This window comes from Choristoneura fumiferana, chromosome 15, assembly GCF_025370935.1.
Source record: "Choristoneura fumiferana chromosome 15, NRCan_CFum_1, whole genome shotgun sequence".
In the NCBI taxonomy this organism is placed as follows: domain Eukaryota; kingdom Metazoa; phylum Arthropoda; class Insecta; order Lepidoptera; family Tortricidae; genus Choristoneura; species Choristoneura fumiferana.
The window spans coordinates 843,970-865,711 of NC_133486.1; the positions used below are offsets into that span (position 1 = coordinate 843,970).

At 38.9% G+C, this 21,742-nt stretch overlaps 1 protein-coding gene across 3 annotated transcripts in view; it reads right to left on the bottom strand.

The window, feature by feature from the left end:
• Positions 1 to 21,742, bottom strand: part of LOC141435664 (uncharacterized) — a 410,065-nt gene that overhangs the window by 21,508 nt on the left and 366,815 nt on the right. For all 3 annotated transcript variants that reach the window (XM_074098407.1, XM_074098404.1, XM_074098406.1), the window contains one exon: positions 19,320 to 19,373. The gene's annotated coding sequence lies outside the window, so the exon portion shown is untranslated. The remainder of the gene's footprint in view (positions 1 to 19,319; positions 19,374 to 21,742) is intronic.

Consider the following 21,742-nt stretch of genomic DNA (forward strand, 5'->3'; position numbering starts at 1 on the left):
TAGTTAGTGTTTAGTTTTGTAACTAAGGGACCCCATACATCCCTGTATTATTATTTTTGTTTTTGTAATTTTTTCTTTAATTGTATACTTACTGTAGTTTTGAAGTATTTTATTTGTAATTATATTATTATGAAAAAATGACTTTCTGCCAAGTTTCTTGCGGCGCATTCTTCTTGGCAATGATGGTCTTTCCGAAAGCGCTGGTAGTTTAAAAAATGACGTGTAAAAGTGCCCATTGCGGCCTATTTACTGAATAAATGATTTGAATTTGAATTTGAATTCAAACATTTGTTTTCGGTAAAGGATTTTTATCATTGTATTTTAATGAACTAAAACAATAACTTTGCTCACCCACGATCTTATGATAGCACCGTTTATGCAAAAAATGTGTGTTCCTGCAGTTTCTCCACCTCCACACTGTAAGAACTCACACAAATACACAAACCCATCTATCACCACCATCACACTACACTGGCGCGTTTCGAACTTACCTTGTAATTGGACTTTACTGGTCTACCCTACCCCATTAGTTTACCTGCTACCGATAAAATTTAAGTTACATTAAACATTATATAAAAAATAAAGCTTTTTATTTTCAGTCATGATCAAAGACCACGTTCACGGCATTTATTTTCTCACTTAAACAAAAAACCTAGCCTCTCCCCACAAATTCCTTTTTCTATGACAACTATAACGTGTTGAACAAGGGAATAAAACTCATTGCCGTAAATAAATTCCTTTTAGCTGTGGACAAATCAGGTCGTAAGTTGCGATAAGTCGGACGTTTCCCGCGGCGCCCGTGGCCGGTTTATGTGAAACTGGCCCGTAGGGTGACAATGGAGTCGTATTTCCGAAGGAAAACGAGATTCTTTTTGGTTCTAAGAAAATAGCAAGCGCTGTCGAAGTATGAAGACAATCGCATAAAAAAACCTAACTATGACCTTAACTGCTTCTTAAAATTGTATTGTATGTTTAGGTACTTTAAGTCTGGACTGATACAATACAATACAATACAATGACTCTTTACCAGACATAGTAAGCGATACAGAAAACAGATCACACACAGACAGGCAGAGATTGATGTTTTGTATCTGTTTCTAATCTTGATTGTGTGTGTTTCTTTTATTTATCTATCTTATTACTGAAGTTGTTCTAAAAACTGTAAGGTAAATATGTACTTAAAAACTTAATAGGTAAGGTGCTTAACTAAATAAAAAAAAGGTTCTGTTCAAAATTTCATTTTTAATACAAGCTTTTTTTGCTGAGTGTACTTTTTGTTAACTGTATTTGCATTGTCATTTTATTTACATGTGCACACCAAATTTTAAATCAATCTGACCACCGGAAGTGGGTTAAAATGAACTTACAAGATTTGACACAAACAAAAAATAACAACAACACGGCTAGCTAAATTAAAGCTTGTAAAAAGGCCCCCGTGGCATGGGGGACAGTGTTAGCCGCATAGTGCGTACGTAGCCATAGAGAAAGAGGCTTTGAATGACATGGACATTAATTTAATGTAATCTGCTTACTAACACAAGATAAATACAGCGTGTATTTTTGATACTACCTCGAACTTTAAGGGAACTTTAAGTGAAGGCCCTAATAATCACATTTTACTACGGTTCAGTAAAAAAAAAAAAAAAAATTTTTTCCTTACAAAATTAATTAGCACGCAATGTAAACGCGATACTACTTTGTTTGTATTCAAAACGTTGCACTTGTTGACGTGACAGCTTCTCTTTCTTATCAAGTTATTGTACGCATTACATTGCTGCTCGAAAATATTTCAAAAATTAATTACCTACGCTCTGGTTGTTAATTCTAAATTAACAATTTGTTTTGATATCGGTTCACAGCACTTAAATCTTCGTCTGGTTACAGTTTGAGGTAGTATCAAAAATACACGCTGTATAAAGATAAGAAGATAAATATGAATTATATAAGCTATATATACCAATGTGTTATAAATATTATATTATGTAAATATTTTATTAGATTGACATTCTATATCCTTAAAGGTCATCGTCATGTACCTACCATCTTGTAAAACTACCATCTGATAATGTAATGAGCATGAATTTGAATGAATAAATTATGAATATTAACATAGTTTCATAAGAGCAATTGTATACAGTACCGAAACACACTAACAATACTTGGATCTACTCAGTTATCCGAAAATAAATGATTTATTGTTTATATTATCATTATTTGACCCAGCCAGTTGCCAACACTTGGCCACCCTACTCATTCGCTCGTGATGAACGCTCGTGTCGCGAGAAAAAATCATTTCGCGCGCGCCCCCCGACTTTGAGGGAGGGGGGGCTTAATGTCTCCTTTACGGGAAGGGGACAGCGGGCAATCACGCTAGGTCTTCCTCGTGTTGAGTGGATGGGTAAACGTTGCACAAGTATGTGGATGGGGTAAAGTGGCGCCAATTATTTTTCCGGGGCGTTATTGAGGTTCTGATAAAAAAGGCACTTTATCTATATTTCGTTACACCATTATCTCGGTCTATATACGTCACATTGTGAGGCACAGAGTGGCTGTTGGAATGAGAGGACTTGGGTATAGTTCCCATTTAGTTCCCACGCGGGCCAAGTATGGTTTGCGAACTTCACATGCACCACTGAATTTTTTCGCAGATGTTTGCGGGTTCTTTCGCGATGTTTTCCTTCACTTTAAAGCTCGTGGAAAATTTCAAATTCTTCGCTTCATTTACCTGTTTCCACTAGAGATGCGCGGAGTGAGGATAAAGGAGCGGCCACACCGCTGCTTAAAAAACGATGACGGTACGGAATCGCTGTGACATGCCGTAAACGTCACGACTTTTGGTGAAGAGCATGCGGTAAAGTCCTGACGTTTACGGCCCGGCACTACGATTCCGCACCGTTTGCGTATTTTTAGCAGCGTCGTGGAGAGCATGCAATAAAAACGGTGTGCATACGATGCGTCACTGCGATTCCGTACCGTCACCATCTTTTAAGCACCGGTGTGGCCGCTCTTTTAACACATTCTTCGCAACACTTCTCTGGGGGAACCGTAGCCTTAAGAGGGCAGAGAACCGAAGATAATCAACCGCAGGGGGGCTACTCCGGAATTCGAAAATCGAAGTTGTTTAGTATCGTCCCTCTCACTCTCGTATTAAATAGTATAAGCGTCAGCGGGACGGCAGGATACGAACATCGAATTTTGCATTTCGTAGTATAGGGCCAGATGCATAGTTAAACTTAGTGGCTTTCCTGCCATCCGCCGAACGACCCCTAAAACAATAGTGTTGCCACATAAAACAGTATACTAGCCGGGCTTGTTACCATAAACTATGAAAGGAAATTGGAGCTTATATTACCAAGGCCTTGCTACTACGTCAGTGGTTCCCAACAAGTGGCGTACTAGTGGTCTGCAAGTCTAAAATATGATTCGCAAAATATTGTACAAGCTTAATCTCCTGAGGCCCGACGTAAAATTTCTGTTTTCACAATTTGAACCGAACATTAATCAAGTAAAGTTCAATTTTTTTTTTAAGTCAAATATATATTACGCCAGGCCCACGAAGTTACGAGAAGTCTCTTCGTTCCATTCTCCGTACAAACGTAGTCCCGGTCTCATTTGAAAACTAGGCAACAGAAATAGATGAAATTTGTAAGTATGGACTAGACTTAATTATCTATGCCTGTGGTTTTTCAGATTTTCATATAAATATGAAATATCAGAATTACAGGAGCTCAAAAGTCGACAAAAAAAAGATGTCAACTTTGCATGAGAATTACAGACTAATAAAGCATTTTTACAAAAATCGAAAAAACCACAGGCATAGAAAATATAATGAATATCTTGATTGTAAAATATCATTGATTTCTGTACTATTTTTCATATACTATGAGAAAAACGAAACCCAAAATTTAACCGCCCAAATCTTGAAAAGCCTACAGCTATCTCGATATAACATCGTTGCGGAAGGCATGGGAGGGACGGCTGCGAGCGCTTATGTCACGAGCGATAAAGACAGCAATATCCCAAACGAATACGCTAACGCGGCCGCGCGGCCGGCAGGGAAACTTCTCTTAAGTAAAAATTTTGTTAATACAAACAAGATTGCCTGATTAAAATTTACAAGTAAGCTAAAAAATATATTTAGGTAATAATTAAATCCATTTGACGTACAGAACCAAACAAGTTCTAAGTCCATTGACTTCAAAATTATACAGTCAAAATGGTGTTTCCATACATATTGCCGTAACCAAAAACCTACAAGGTACTTCCGGTCTGGATACTTGAAATTTGATTTTTGAAGCTAAATCTTACAGCACAACCAATAAGAGAAATATGAAAATCATAATTTTTCATGTTCGTCTATGTCAGTAACTATATAATGTACATTTTGCTCAAGAGAGGGCTCGAATATTAAATAACTATCAACGAATTTGTTCGAGTCCTACACACACTTGACTTGTTTTTTAACCGTGTGTGTAGAATCTGCTATAATAATATTAATAAATTCAAAGTGATTCCTGATCAACAAATTTTGGGAACCACTGAACTAAATTATTACTTGTTTACGCCTTCTCTTGTATAATTGGTGCTATTTATTTTATTCAGGGACAAAATTGGACGTTAGGGTTAGTAGGGCAGGGGTAAAATGGTTGTTGAGATTGACATGCTATCGACTTTTACTACGGCAACAACCCTGAGACAGAGAAGATTGTAAATACGCGCACCGTACACACCATAATATAATCAATTTCACTATGATTTTTTGGCAGATGCATGGGGCAAAATGACATTAGTAGTACACAGCTCATGGGAGTCAAAGAAAGTGAATTGCAATTCAGTTTCTTTGACTGTCTGTATGTATCTTTATTGCACATAACTAACTAACTTTATATTGAACATAAAGTGAGTAGGTGGGGTAGATGACTATAGGTCCACTCCTGCTGGCTCGTGCTGAGGCACCGACTGACTTCAGACTGGTAGTAAATTATTTTTATGGTATTTTGTAGTCGGTTCAATTTTTTTTATAATTTTTTTCACGCTTTTTAGTGTAAATAATCTAAGATGCAATAGTTTAATATCAACTGCTCGTCATCTTTTACGAAAGATTGCTTTTTCCGATGCTGAGACGTTCATTATTGAGGAGTCCTGGTGCTTCACCACCCATTTTACCAGATGCATTACGAGGACCATAAGTTGCTTAGCAACTGTGTCAAAGTAATTAAAATTCAACCCGTTGAACTACTTGTAATTGAGTAGTAACTCCGATGGTCAACTGTGGTCTTCATCATCAGTTCCACTTCACCAAATGATGATTTTCAAGAGCAAATGCACGAGTTACTACTAAATAAATTGAATTTACTATAGGTGTCCCTACAACATTTGAAGAGTTCCCTCGATTTCCTTAAGATCCAATCATCAGATCCTGATTTGGTGCTTATGGGACCTAATTAAAAATATTCCTAGACGAACGCAAAAAAAAATCAAATCGGTTCATAAATGACGGAGTTCTGAGGTAACAAACATAAAAAAAACATACAACCGAATTGATAACCTCCTCCTTTTTTGAAGTCGGTTAAAAACTAGAAATAAAAGTGCAGAATGCAGATTATGAAAAGAGGTACAAAGGTGAACGTATAAACATTAAGTGCGGTTAAAAGAAAATACCAAGCAAAAAAATATAATAAATTCATTAAGTTAGATGTACATAAACACGGCATATAAGATATGCCACAAAAGCGGAAAGAGCTCTTATTCAAGCAATTATTGTATATTTATTTATGCTTTATATTTTTAAATAGGGATCTTGGCAACGGCTCTAACAATTTCGACGAATGCTGTGACAATCAATCTAGCTTGGTCCTATTTTTGAGCATTTTCGATTTTCGCACGCAAACGCATAATAATATGCAAATGTATATTTACGAATTTTAATGTTTTTTTTTATTGCTGTGAAAATTTCACGCGCAATCTGATCAGTAATTTTGATAGATCTACCTAATGGTAATCTAACTGCTAATGCAGTGTGGTTCAGTCGTGTAGTATTGGACTTATAAACTGAAGGTCTAGCGCCTGTGCCCTTAGTGTAAGTTTTCGGTTACAAAATACGTCTCGATCGCGTTCGCGTTAAAATCTCAATTTATATGGAGGCACGAACAGCGCCTCTAGCGGAACGTTTGCGTTTGAGACATATTTTGTAACCGAAAACTTACACTAAGGGTACAGGGTATGACGCGACTTTGTTTTTATATTTTCTTCTTATTTAGTTTACGTTTTACTTTTGAAGCTTATTGTTTTACAGACTTATCTTCAGAAAAACCGGCCAAGAGCGTGTCGGACACGCTCAAAATAGAGTTCCGTAGCCATTAGGAAAAAGTTAAGTAATATTTTTCTAAGGATTTCGTATTTTATACGGAATCTTCCAAGTTTAGGTATATTTTATACCTTAGGCTGCTATTTACTCTTAAACTACTAATAATTCTCAAGCAAACTTAGCCGTTATAGTTTTCCTTGAAAGTTTTATATACTTTCTAACATTCTGAATTTTTCAGACGCTCGGTTTTAATGAAAATTTGCATTTAAAGTTTAATATTTCGCATACAAATCACTGAATCGAAAAATCGTTTTAGCAACCCAAAAATGGATTTAAAAAACCTATCCAACGATACCCCACACTATAGGGTTGGATGAGAAAAAAAATCACCCCCCCACTTTATGTCTATGGGAGGTACCTACCCTAAATTTTTGGACAGACAGACAGACAGACCGACAGACAGACCGACAGACAGACAGATATGGCGAAACTATAAGGGTTCCGTTTTAAGAGGGATATAAATGTTATCTTGTGTATTTCCTTCTTAAATCGATGTAGCCATTTTTACGCCTCTCCACATCGAGCCGAACCACAATATAATCCTAGTAACAATAATAAGTAATTTATTGTTACATGTTATCATGTTACAGCATAATCCGAAACACTAACGTTTCAGAACATTAATATACTATTTTATCGCGACAGAGTGTTGCCGAGGGAAAATACATGGCTATATATTAAATCGGAGAATTATTGTGTCCCGGCAGCCTTAGAAATGCTACTGTTGTATTGTGGTTCTTTTTAGGGTTCCGTATACCTCAGTAATAGATGGGAAATATTGTCAAAATACCACATGGACGCAGTTCTCTGCCATTCTCTTAATACTCCCTCTTCACCGCCAGGGGCAGAAATAGAGAAAGTGGTTCTGAAGGGAGACACGACCCTCAATACTGAGGCGTACGAGGTAAGGAGGAAGACCTACCCAAAAGGGAAAAATGTTACCCTTATAGAATCAACCACGTATCTTTGTATCCGTATGTCACAAGCAATTTCTTCCGAAAGTACTGAACCGGCTGAGTTGAAAATTGGTGCACATAATGTGTCGGTAACTGAAAGACGGACTGTAACGTAAATAAATATTCAAACACATTTTTACACACAAACTATATTGTGTGATATTATTGGAGCCTTTGCACACCGCGTTTTTTAAACGCGTCATCGACGCGCGTTTTAGAAACACGGTGTGGAAAAGTCCTTAAAATACCAAATCAAAGGGCTTGTTGTGACAAATTTAATAACATGAAGATAAGTAAGTTTGAAGTTATTTAAGAAAATATGTAAAAGAAAATATGTGAAGATAAGTAACTTTGAAGTTGTTTAAGAAAGTATTGATCATCTCCTCCCTCGTATCCGTATCTCTGGAACTGCAGGGCCTAAAATTTTGAATAAGGGACAGGAAATAGTTTTTTCTTAAAAATTACCTGCACGAAAACCTATCACAGAAGAACCTTATGGAAGAGATCGCTCTGAAGCGATAAGGCCGCCTATTGTAAACCTTGTAATTTTCTGTCTGTGTGCCTGTTTTCTATGTCGCTTACTATTTGGTGTACAATAAAGAATCATTGTATTTGTATTATATTTTATTGTAAGCTTGTTAGTATTTAAAGTAACATAAGACATTTCTGTAATTTCCATTTAAATACGGAACCCTCCCCACGCGAGTTTAACCCGCGCTTGTCGCACATATTTTTTTAGTTGTATATTAGTTGTATTTTTTAGTATTATATCTAAGCCTACAAGTCATTTTGTACTGGTGAAATAATCATAAACATGGGTGCAATTATTGCACGTCCCAGAAAGTATGACCCGAAATTTACGACCTAATAATACACACCCTGGAAATTCGTGTATCGTATACGAACTAAATGAGGGATATGATTCATTTTGTGTGTTCTGGGGTAATACTATCTGTGAGCTAACATTCATGACAACGTCTTATGAAATCCTCTAATAAATTACCATCCATTAGTGCGTATCTATGACGTATATACCTAACACTTAGAGTTGAGCTAAGTTACTACGATAAAGTTCCTGCTAAAGTTTTGATGACAACCATTTGTGCTGGTAAGTTTGCTAAAAATATCTCGGAAGTTTTACTGAACCGCTTTAGTAAAATCTTTATTATCAAAAACTTTATCTGCTTGATTCCAGCTAGTTCTGTTGGTTTTTATTTCTAGCACTAAAAAAAGGTACTGGACTACTTTGTAGATACATACACTCGTATTTTTTGTATTAAATACAGTACAAACAAGTTGTGTACTTTTGTACGTAACACAAGCTTTGCTTAGTTTGGAACTAGTCAATTGGTATACATTGTCTCCTGATAAAAATATATACATATATTCATAACTATTCAAACATGAACACGACAACAACAGTAAGATATAAAAAAAAACACTTTTCTAGAAAGAGATGGAATGCAAACTTCACTCACTTGTACCTATCTTTCTTCTTTTTAAGAAATATTGATGTTTTTACGTTGGTACCTTCTATTTTCCAGGTTTGTATCATGCTAATTTTTAAGAGAATTTGTGTTTCATGTATTTACAGTCAACCCACTTGATTCCTAGGCCACCACAGACCTTTTCATTGTGACATCTTACGTCATCCAATAAGCATTGCTAGAGACAAACCGAAATTATTTACAAAGGCAAGGTTCTACAGACAGACTAATAAAGTAACCGCTTTTATTAAAAAACCATTTTAAAACCAATGCAAACTAAACAAACGACGGGACCTATACCAACCAATTTCCTGTCGCATTGCAGGTAGAATAGAAAACCGATGCGGTTTGTTTTCCCTTGATGCTACGGTCTTAGTTTTCTATTAAATATAAAACTATTATAGTTTACGTGACTGTTATATAATAAGGTGCAAAACACGAGAGTGCGTTTATGAAACGAGCGGGACAGGAGAGTTTAATAATAACATCACACGACTTTTCGGATGCGGATGTACAGTTACATACACTACTGTATCTTACACATTATGTGAAAAAAACTATCGTTCCAAATACATTGGCAACATTTTATCTAATACTCAAAAAAAAATACAAAATTAATAAAATACAATAAAAGACAACACAAATGTTACCTGCATAAATGCGACCTACATAAATGTTCTCAATTATATCAAAAATAATTATTATAAATAAAACAAATTTTTACAACAAGACAAACTGAACATACAAAAAATGGCGCATAGGCTACATTTCCACCAACACATGCGACATGCGAGGTGTGTTGCGAGGAATTTGTTTTTCATTAACCAATAGAAACGTTTCATTTACCTCGCCTCGCACAGCACATCTCTAGTGAAAACAGCTGAACGGAGCGAGGCGAGGTAAATGAAGCATTTCTATTGGTTCATGAAAAAGATATTCCTCACACATATCTGGTAGCAACGGAGCCTAAATAGCGAAAATGGAACACTAGTTTTTTCTCGATGAAATCTTCTCCCGAATTAGCGGCATCAAAAAAATCTCTGACAGTTCAAAACCACTAGTTAACCTTTAGAGAGTTGTTTGTTTTTAATAGTTCCAGCCGCCTCTAAATTTCTCGTAAAACTGTGGTAAAAACTAAAAGGTTTTAACGTAAGCGGTTTATCCGTGTTTACGGTGCTTTGAGCCTATTTATCGCCATAACTTTCGTCCCTTTCGGGTGATTATGAAGGTTTTAAGGGAGAAGCTTTTGCTAAAATACCGGTCTATAGCAACGTGGCTTAGCGCTGCGATATGGTTTAAAAAAGGTTAAATTTTGAGGTACAGTCATCATCTCGATCTATACTCGTCCCACTTCTGGGCACAGCCCTCCTCTCAGACGTTCGTAGTTTCCACCCGGGTCCAGCGGATTGGGAACTATTGGGAACTTCACACACTCCATTGAATTGGTTCGCAGGTTTGTGCAGGTTCCGTCGCGATGTATTCCTTCACCGTAAAGCTCGTGGTAAATTTGAAATGTATCGCACATGAATATCGACAATTTGAACCCACGATCCTCTACTTGAGACTACCTAATGCCTAAAATACAATATAAACGGCAAAGGCGATTTAAATAATTATAAGGTAGGTAACTAATTAGAAGGTGGAAGGTAAGTAATATTTTCTAATGGGGGCTAGTGAATAAAAGTTTAAATAGCAGTTACGCTTATGTTACCAATATATAATTATAGACCTATGTGTGTGGGAATGAGGGTACTGGTGGACGAATGATTTTATGGAAGCGAGCGGACCGAATGACCGAAGACATCTGTCGAGTGAATGAGAGGAAGGTGAAGGGCTCCATAGAAAACCAGCGTTACTGCACATACTCGTCATGTGCGGCAACACATGCTGAGTGGAGACCCTTTTTGGTATCCTGACGTGTCACCAAGTAAAATAGTTTTAGTGCTAGTTTTAGTCTTAGTCTTAGTTTTAGGTGGTACTTATGGAGCCAAAATAAACCTTTCTTTCTTTCTGTAGGTGATTTTTCACCGGCGAGGCGAGACGAGACGGGGCGAGACGAGAATTGAAATGCATTTTCGCTCGCCTCGCTCGCTCGTGGCGGCTTTCATTTCTCGTCTCGTCCCGCCTCGTCTCGCCTCACCGGTGTAAAATAATCTTTAGAGAGTGCGAGCTCCGATCAGATGAGCGTAGGTGCTAGTTATATTTTGCTTCATTTGCTATTACAACGTATTCTGTATTTGATTTAAATAAAAACTTTTTTAATTAATAATTTTGCGGTATCTCAGATACTTTTACGATGCAAGTTAACTTTAATATTCTACTCCATTATATAACAATGCATATATTTTTTCTAATTTAATGCTTTAATGCTTTTGAACGATTATTATATTTGTATTTTAGTTATCTCGGGAAAGGCTCTTAATGATTTCTATTATATTTTCTTCGTTTTCTCAGGTGCAAGAACAATCAATCTAGCTTGGTCTTCTCTTTGGGACAACGCTTATTTTGGAGTTTTAGCCCAATTCCAAGTGAAAAGGCCTGTGATACGATCTCTTGGAGTTGAATTGGCTATGGGTGAGCCACATCGCTCAAAGAACAGATAACCGTTTGGGGAGAAAATTCCTCGTGTAGCGATCACGAGCCGGAAGGCTAATATCGTGAGAATTGCGACTTTACCTTTACTTTGACGGGTTAACTTGAACTGACTAAAACTGCTCTGATTTTAATTATATAAAGTAAATTCTAGCTTATGTACAAGAACATATCTAAGATAATCTATGGTTAGGTTTCTCTGAATCGATCGCGCGTGAGATCGATACTGCAGCATTCCAAATCTATCGGTAGGATCCAGATAAACCATGTGCCACATACCGTCACAGCAGGCAATTGGCTTATGCAAGTGGCGAGCTGTCGTTCAGTGTGGCGTTATATGGGGGTTTCAACCGGGACAATGGGTATATGCTTTCATCTTCGTGGAATCCTGTTATTAATAAGTGTCGGCGTCGGGATGAATGTTCGGAGGGACGATCACACGTTGTTAGTGTTGTGTGTCGGTGTGATAGGGTGACTAATAAAAGTGACCAAGTGCGGGTAGTTCGTGATACGAGTGCCGGTACTATTAGTGATCAAGTGGGTAGTTTGAAGACTCGCGCTGCTAGGCAGACTTGACACCCCACACTTCAGTCTACTCGTGACAAAAATATTAGTAGAAAATAGCGTGATAATATGGCAAATATATATTATATTTGGTAACAACGCGCTATTTGGTATGTAGCTAGGCTAAAGATCTACTAAATCTGAGAAAAACACACTCATGTACATGCACGCTCACAGGTAACTATGTATAACGTCTTTAAAAACCTGTTTAGACCTGTAAGAAAATTGAAATTTGTGTGAAGATAGCTCGATAGCAAAAGAAAGTTTTATGGTACGTCACTGCACTTGTCAACCAAGCGGAGCAATGTAATAGCTTGAAGAAAGCAGCAAGAAATCAGGTGAAACTTAAAATCAATCCGCGAAAGCCAGCCAGCCAACATTACAGCGGAAAGATGAGTTTAGAAATTATGTTTTTCAAGTTTCCCCAGTTTGATCACATTTTTCAATCTAGTGCATATCATTTTGTCAGCCATAGGCGCTGGCGTTACGTGAAAGGTGACGTTTTAAGTTTGCCCATCACTGACTCCTCCACTACGCTTCTGAAACGTTTATATAACGTATGTAGAATGTTTAATTGTGTAAAATATTATCCCGTATTATTATTATTAAGTCCATGTATACTGTAGTTTTATATTTGATTATTATGTGAGTGAATCACGAAAGTTTAAAACGTTATATTATATGGGGAGGCCTTGGTTCAGCAGTGGACGTCTCCCGCGTCATCTTCATCAGAAGATGAGTCAGGTCTAATGGTTTATAGAAGCCGCAAGTGATGGCTAGTCCTACTTATGTATATTATAAATGCGAAAGTTTGCGAGTACGTGTGTGCGTGTGTGTATGTTTGTTACTCCTTCACGCTGAAACAGCTAAACGGATTTGGATGAAATTTGGTATGTAGATAGCTTGGATAACTGGAATAGCACATAGGCTACTTTTTTGCCGATATTCCTACGGGATGTGGACAAAATTTCGAAATAATAACCGTTGAGCTTAGAGATGAAATTTGGTATGGTTGTTTTAATGCAACATCAAGGAAAACCACAGGGATTTCCACGAGAATTTTGTGAAATTCCGGAATTTTATATTCAACGGCTGTATATAATGTTATACGCGTGGGAAGTCGCGGGTAAACAGTAGTGTTAAGTGTTTCTACGAGTTTCTCCGCCTCGCACTCGTAAATTAAAGCTCCCTACATAAGGTCAATGCTATCGATTCACACGTGACCCGAGGGATTGGCGCATATTAACATAACAAACTATTGACCTGAACCTTTTATAACATACGGCAGCCACACAATAGGGTTTTGATTTTACTACGGGTTAAAAGCTGGTGAATCAAGAATAAATTTAGATTTTGGGAGATGTAGTTGAACAGTGGCGGGTTGTTTAGGGTGAACAGGGTTTTAGAAAATATGCCTGAAGCGGGAATAAGGCTTTATTTTGACTTTGGTAGTGCTGTTGGTGTTTCCACCGTTACAGCTTCGTCCTGACTGTGGAGGGCGTGCTCGGCAAGCCGGCACAACCGCTTCCAGGGAATAAGGCTAAAATAATTCTTTATAAAGAGTACATTGATGAGTGAAAACTGCAGTATAAAATTAGCTTAGCTTAGCTACCGCTGAGTGGCCAATGGGTGGGCCACATCGCTCGAGGACATAACTTTGGGGAGAAAAGTCCTCAAATGGCAACCACGAGCCAAAACTATTTAGCTAGATCACCGTGAGAATTTTGGGCAACCAGTGGCCGTTCATTGTGGCGTTCTAAGGGGAAGGCCCTTGTTGAAAGGAAGGTGCTGGATGAGGAGAGCACTGGACCGAGAAGAGTGGCGAGCAATGCAGAATGCCTACACTCAGCATTGGGTGGCTATGGGATGAATCGCTCTTAAGTGCCGCACTGGTTAAAAAGCCACCCTTGTTCAGCTTGCATAATAAACAATATGTCTTTGTTTCCCAGTAAAATGTATTCGTAAACAAACTATTGCGTGTAAAAGTGGCGTGTGAGCGGAAGTGGCTGCCTCGACGATAAATGGCCGTGCCGTGTGTACGGCCGCCATTACTTATAGGTATTAGGCGATGACACTCCGCCCAGACTCGCAGCACAACAATAATCATCATCATCCCAGTCTATTATACGTCCCACTGCTGGGCACAGGTCTCTTCTCAGGATGAGAAGGCTTGGGAAGTTCCCACGCGGGCCCACTGCGGATCGGGAACTTCACACCTTCTATTGATCGCTTCGCAGGTTTGTGCAGGTGACCTCACGATGTTTTCCTTCGCCGTAAAGCTGGTGGTAAATTTCAAATGTTATTTCGCACATGAATTTAGGAAAACTCAGAGGGTGTTTGAACCCACGATCCTCTGCTTCAGAGGCGATCGGTCAAACCGCTAGGCCGCCACGGCACGGCCAGATGTCCTCCCAGAATGAGAGGGCTTTGGCTATAGTTCCCACGCGGGTCCAGTGCAGACTGGAAACATAAATATTCAGTCTAATAATTTAATATTCATTAATTATAATGAAATGCCTTGAAATGGTAAATTCTTTTAAAAAAAAATATTCGAGGATCTGGAATAGAAATGGAAATGGCTATATAGGCACATAAACAGATTCGTTAACTCCCTAGGTATACCCTTGTCTTCGTAAATGCTTGTTTTCCGTCAGACCCGTCTGCTCGTTTGACCTATATCATATAAAAAAGTTCAAAAACGAAAATGCGAGATGGCTGCTTACAACAAAAAATCCTATATCAACCATGCCCAAGCTCATATCGTCGAAATATGTCACGTATTCGCATACAGCTCGACTTGACTCATTAAATAAATTAAAAAGCATGTGGAACAGCGCATAGAATCTGAAGCTCGCTTTTGATTCCGCTGTCAAAGAGGACCTTATGTTTTTTAGTCCCTGTTCTAGTTTTAGAATGGCTTTGGAATTTACGAATGATTTTGTGGATGCATTCGAAGCGGATGAGCGTCAGTTTGAGACAGGTTCCAATAAGAGTATGCTAACGACGCAAACGTAGTTTCGGCCAGTTGTTTCCATTTTTGTAGGTAGTGTGTCACATGTACAATCTTTTAGTATTAAACGACTTCAAAAGACGAAGTTCTATTTACGTTTTTATGTATTTTATGCATGTTCAATGATATTACAATTTTGTTGTCTAAAGGTAGCCCGAAGAATTTAACTCGGATTGGCAGCGTTCTGGAACCCTCGTAATGTCTTTCTTTTTTTTATTCGACTGGATGGCAAACGAGCAAGTGGGTCTCCTGATGGTAAGAGATCACCACCGCCCATAAACATCTGCAACACCAGGGGTATTAGAGATGCGTTGCCAACCTAGAGGCCTAAGATGGGATACCTCAAGTGCCAGTAATTTCACCGGCTGTCTTACTCTCCACGCCGAAACACAACAGTACAAGCACTACTGCTTCACGGCAGGATTAGCGAGCAAGATGGTGGTAGCAATCCGGGCGGACCTTGCACAAGATCCTACCACCTGCAATCGTCGAATTAGAATATTAGATTAATTAATTAGAATATTCTACAGTGCTTGAAGACGTAGAGTCTTCGACCAATGTGTGTTGCCAGTAATGACCCTATAGCTCTGAGACTGGTCCTTAACTGTTGGCTTCTTGGAGAGGCTCAGAATCATGCAACGAGCTATGAAGAGCTCAGAGCTTCTTTGCGCAGTAGAATCCGGAATACTGAAATTTGCCGAAGAACTAAAGTCACCGATATTGCTCGAAGAATAATGCGCGTTGAAGTGGCAAGGGGCGGGTCACAATCTAGATAACCGTTGGGGGAGAAATGTCCTCGAAAAGACCACGAACCGGAAGACGAAGCATATGGCAGGCCTCCCATAGATAGACTGACAACATCGTGAAAGTTGCGTACCGGTGGATGTAAGCCTAAGAGACGAGACGCTTTGTGACGTTCTAAGGGGGAGACTTCTGTTCAACAGCAGTTTTCCAGCTGATGATGATGATGATCTTAAAAAGCTAAACAAACAGAAACATTCTGATTACGTAAACAAAAAGAGTTATTGCGAGATATCGCACCACCAAATCACTTTTCTTCGGCACTGTTTTGGCCAAACATCAAACACAATCAAGGCAATAATAACGTTGCTCCGAAACCTCCATTACTGTCAAATTTATGCGCGGGAATATCAAATGGTTACATATTTATGATTTGGCCTTCTTGGCCCACTTTGATATGCCGGCAGGTAGTGCTTTTAGGGTTCAGTATACAATGGTAAAAGCGGGAAAAAGTTAGTAAGACTAAGTACTCTGTCTGTACGTCTGTTCGTCACGGGATTGTGTCTTATGAATGGTAAAATAAAATAAGTCTTTATAGCAAAATTAAAAAAAATAGTGATAAATATACAAGGTAAGCAATATACCACCTTATTATTTCAAAGGAATCGCTGATTGTCAATTAGAATGGAAATTATGAAGAGACAGGCAAAAAAATGGAATTCACCAACATACATCATACATAATAATTAATAATTCGCACATCAAGATCGAATGGGCATCAACTCAAAATAACATAGCATTTTAATTTATGCCTTTCAGAAAGTAAATCTAGGTCTAAATTAAAACGATGTACTATTTTGAGTCTCGTAGTGTGTTTTTAGAGCAATATTAAAAGTTGGAAGTCGAAATTGAAGTTAAAGTCATGGTGGTTTAGTTTGACCTATATAGATGGTCTGATGGTCTCTCAAGAAAAGGATCAGGGATACAGACTCACACCTCTTGAGTTTTTCGAAATTTATGTTATCATCATAACGATGATGGTGATGAGTGAATCAAAACGGTTCTCTATCGTTTGCCCAAAATTTCATATGCCATAATGTATCGTTTTCCATAATTTTCATTTGCTATAAAATAATTTCTTTCTGAAATAATCGATATTAAATTAACCTAACCTAATATTGGTTTTTGGAGTCCTTTTGTATTTTTTATTTCAACTCCAAATTTTGTTACTTTTACGGTCATTCCTTAAAACCCATATCGAAAATACAAAGTGAAACATAGATGCACAGAAAAACCAGAAAAATAGACCAGCGCTGGGAATCGAACCCAGGTCCTCCAGGTGCTTAAGTGACTAAATAAGAAACAAACACGCTGAGATATGTGGTGCATAGGAGATATTCGTGTCTGTACCCCTGTCCAGTGGTGGTGTAGCGGTATAGCACGTGGCACGGAATGCCGAGGACCTGGGTGCGATTCCCAGCGCTTGATCTATTTTTCTGGTTTTTCTGTGCATCTATGTTTCAGTTTGTATTTTCGATATAACCTAACCTAACCTACCGCGTTCTATAAGATGACATTTAAAAAAGTTCTGAAAACAGCACGGTTCTATAATTATATTTCATGGAAAATGGCAAGTGAAATTCGGGCAAATGAAATTCATTCAAGTAAAGGTATACAAATCAAAACATCTTGAGAAAACCTTCACACAATATGAAGTAATTCAACAATGTGTGTGAAGTTCCCAATCCGCTCTGGGCCTTATTTAGGGTAAAAACGGACACCCTATTACTAAGAATTCGCTGTCCGTCTGTCACCAGGCTGTATCTCACGAGCTGTGATAGTTAGACAGTTGAAATTTTCATTGATTATGTATAACTGTGGCCGCGTGTGGTACTAAAAACAGAATAAAATAAATATTTAAGGGGCTCCCATACAACGAACGTGACTTTTTGGCGTTTTTTGCTAATGTCTTATGAATGTTGTATAGATGGTACGGAACCCTTCGTGCGCGAGTCGACTCGCACTTGGCCGGTTTTTCGACATTGTTTGCTCGATGTTAATAATGCCACCTGTAGGTTGTACGGAACTCTTTATTATTATGAACCCGACTCTTGGCCTGCTTTTAAACTATTCATGAAAGCTGTTTTACTTTTACCCTTCGTATAAAAAAGTCTAACCTAATTGTGGCATATGTAAAATTGTATTTAAGTTATTCTTAATACTATTAACTGAAATAACTCACGTCTTAAATCGAGTTAAGCCTAAATTGGACGGTAATAGCAAAAATGACGACGAAAACGTGGTTAGTTTGTGCCAGTGCGTTTTGTAGCAGACACCGTGGCGTGTGCTCCCAGAAGAAGGGCTACGGATCAGCCCGAAACATGTCGAGCTAAACTCGATTTAAGACGTGAGTTATCGGGGTTTATATCACTAAATATGAAAGAGACTCACAGTAGTTTCGTGTTCAAAGTATTCTTAATACTTACCAGCAAAACTTTCTCGTCGCCTTTGGCCTATACAATACATTACGTTCTACTGGTAGGCACAGGTCTTGTTTTAGATTAAGAGGGCTTTTTTATATAAGAGGGGAAAACGAGCATGCGGGTCACCTGATGGGAAGTAATCACCGCCGCCCTTGAACACATGTCAATTCGAGGGGTGTCACAGGTGCGTTGCCGGCCCTTTGAGAGACTGATAAGCTCGTTTTTGCCCTCCCCGTAATACGTAGGGCACCCTGAACGAGAACGGTCAGGGGGGGATTCTCCACCACACGAAGTGGCGGTACCCCCTAAGGTATAGTAGACCTGTTAAATGCCGCTGTCATACTGTAAAAGAGGGGGGAAGGGGAAGGCCTCCGGTGCTCACACTCATCGGACGAAACACAGCAGCAGCTGGTGCAGCCGTTTATCTCCGATATTCTGTGTGAGGGTGACATTACACTGAGCAATTCGTGCTGCAAAGCAACTTGGCTCTACCACTCAATAGTGTATTTATTTATTATTTATTTATTTTTATTTGACTGGATGGCAAACGAGCAAATGGGTCTCCTGATGGTAAGAGATCACCACCGCCCATAAACATCTGCAACACCAGGGGTATTGCAGACGCGTTGCCAACCTAGAGGCCTAAGATAGGATACCTCACGTGCCAGTAATTTCACCGGCTGTCTTACTCTCCACGCCGAAACACAACAGTGCAAGCACTGCTGCTTCACGGCAGGATTAGCGAGCAAGATGGTGGTAGCAATCCGGGCGGACCTTGCACAAGGTCCTACCACCTGCATCACTCACCTCACTCACCTGTGTCACTCATTTGGCACCAGCCTCATAAACGCGAATGTGGTTAAGTTGGTTTGCTTGTTACGCTTAACGCACTCAAACGATTGTGATGAAATTTGTTATGAAGATAGTTTGAAACCCTGAGAACACGATAGAAGTTGCTATTATGGTTTACTAAGTTGCCATTAACGCACGAACGAAAACATTTCAGACGAAGACGCGGGAACATGCTTTTGTTAATATAATTCATCTCTCTCACCATAAATATTAAAGAAATAATAGTAATAGAAATTAAATATTTTAAAACAAAAATTAGAATCATACCTTAAATTAGTTTGCTGATCTCTTTTCTAAATATGGAGCTGTCTGCATATTAATCTGAAAACAAAGAAAAATACGTTAGTAACAATATAATTACTGGCTAACTTAAGAGGAAACCCTAAGGGCGAGAGATTTGAAAAATAGGTATTTGGAAAATCTATTGCTGTCGCCTGAACCTCAAGTCTCCCCCCGCAGAGCGCGACAGAGACAACTGCAGCTTGGACCGAAAATACCTATATCAACGTTTCGTAGTCCCCTGATTTCTTCGCCAGAACTTGACTTATTTAACTAATTTATTAATAAAAAAATAAAGAAAAACTTTTGCCGTGTTCCTATGTTTTCCATTTTTTACTTATATAATTTAGTCAAATTTGTTTTCTGGGTGTTTGTACACAGCGTAAAATCTGGCATTTCTTTAGGTTTTTGAAGGTTAATATTTCTTTTATGAACAAAAAAATTTTTTACTTAAGGACACATGTCAATAGTGGCCGTAGATTTTTGGAAGAAAAAATGTTTGTTCCACTGCACTTCCTGGGAGAAAACAGGGACAACTACGTTTGTATGGAAAAACGGACCTCCTCTTAACCATACTATAATTAAAAAAAGCTCTTGTTTCCTCTTAACCATACCGTAATTAAAACGGCCCTTGTGTTTCCTCTTAACCATACCGTAATTAAAAACGGCCCTTGTGTTTTCTCTTAACCATACCGTAATGAAAAACGGCTCCTGTGTTTCCTCTTAACCATAAAGTAATTAAATAACATAAGCGTTAGCAGGACGGCAAAATACGAAGTTCGAATTAGGCACTTCGTAGTATAGGGCCAGCTCTAGACGCGGCGTACTCGTTACGCAATCGCAGCGAAATCGTTAAGCGCTCGCAGCGAAGTCGCTGCGCGCTCGCCTCGCTTTCAACTCGCTCACTAGCAAGTGTGATAAAGCCCTAATGCCTGCTTACCCTTGACAACGACGCAATACAGTGGATACAGAATATACGGTTGTATTTAGTTTAGTTTAGTGGATACAGAATATAGATATTATATTGTGAATTTAAACGGTTGACATTTTACAATCACGCAAAGTAAATATTTTACTTAAGTCTAAAGGTGGGTAGGTACATTATGTTGTAGGTTTATACTTTATGGCTTATTGCCATACGAATAAATAAATGCCACATTAAATAAACATAAGAGACCAATGCAAAACCGAGGCTAAATCATACGGAAAAAGGCAACATTATCACAGCGGTCGACGCAAAATCTATAAATTTATTAACCTCGTAAATGTGTCCAAGGGTGCCAAATACAATACCATTTACGGGAGTACATTTTTAGTGAAAAAAGTCCTTTTCGGGAGTCCAATAAATCACTGGTTCGGGCTCCGACCTACACCATAAATACATCAGCCTGACAATTACTTGAGTAACCCACCCCACAGACCCACTTTGTTCATTGTGGAAAACTGCTAAGCGCTTACGGAAATTAAAACCTAACAGGATGGGTTTAGCATTAACTAAAACTAATAACGTTGATGCACTGGCACCACATGAGATGCATGCGACTCTATGATAAGACAATAATAATAAGTATCACAGAACAACAGAACACAAGCCGTGGTGGCCTAGTGGTTTGACCTATCGCCTCTCATGCAGAGGGTCGTGGGTTCGAATCCCGGCTCGCACCTATGACTTTTTCGAAATTCATGTGCGGAATTACATTTGAAATTTACCACGAGCTTTGCGGTGAAGGAAAACATCGTGAGGAAACCTGCACAAACCTGCGAAGCGATTCAATGGTGCGTGCGAAGTTCCCAATCCGCACTGGGCCCGCGTGGGAACTATGGCCCAAGCCCTCTTGTTCTGAGAGGAGGCCTGTGCCCAGCAGTGGGACGTATATAGGCTGGGATGATGGGATGATGATCACAGAACACTTAACACCAATTGACCTAGTCCCAAAGTAAGCAAAGCTTGTACTATGGGTACTAGGCAACGCGTATCTTAATATTCTTCAAAGATAGTTACATATTTAGTCATCATCATCATCAGCCGGAAGACGTCCACTGCTGAACAAAGGCCTCCCCATTAGAACGCCACAATGAACGACAACTCGCCACTTGCATCCACCGGTTTCCCGCAACTCTCACGATGTCGTCAGTCTACCTGGTGGGAGGCCTGCCAGCGCTTCGTCTTCCGGTTCGTGGTCGCCACTCGAGGACTTTTCTCCCCCGACGGTTACCTGTTCTTCGAGCGATGTGGCCCGCCCATTGCAACTTCAACTTGCATATTTTTCCAGCTATGTCGATGACTTTAGTTAGCGGACATATTTAGTAGATATTAAAGATTCAACAAGATTTTGTGATACGACAGGCAACACCAGGCATGACTGTTACATTGATATCAGATAGGTGGAAAATAGCATTCTAAGTTGGCT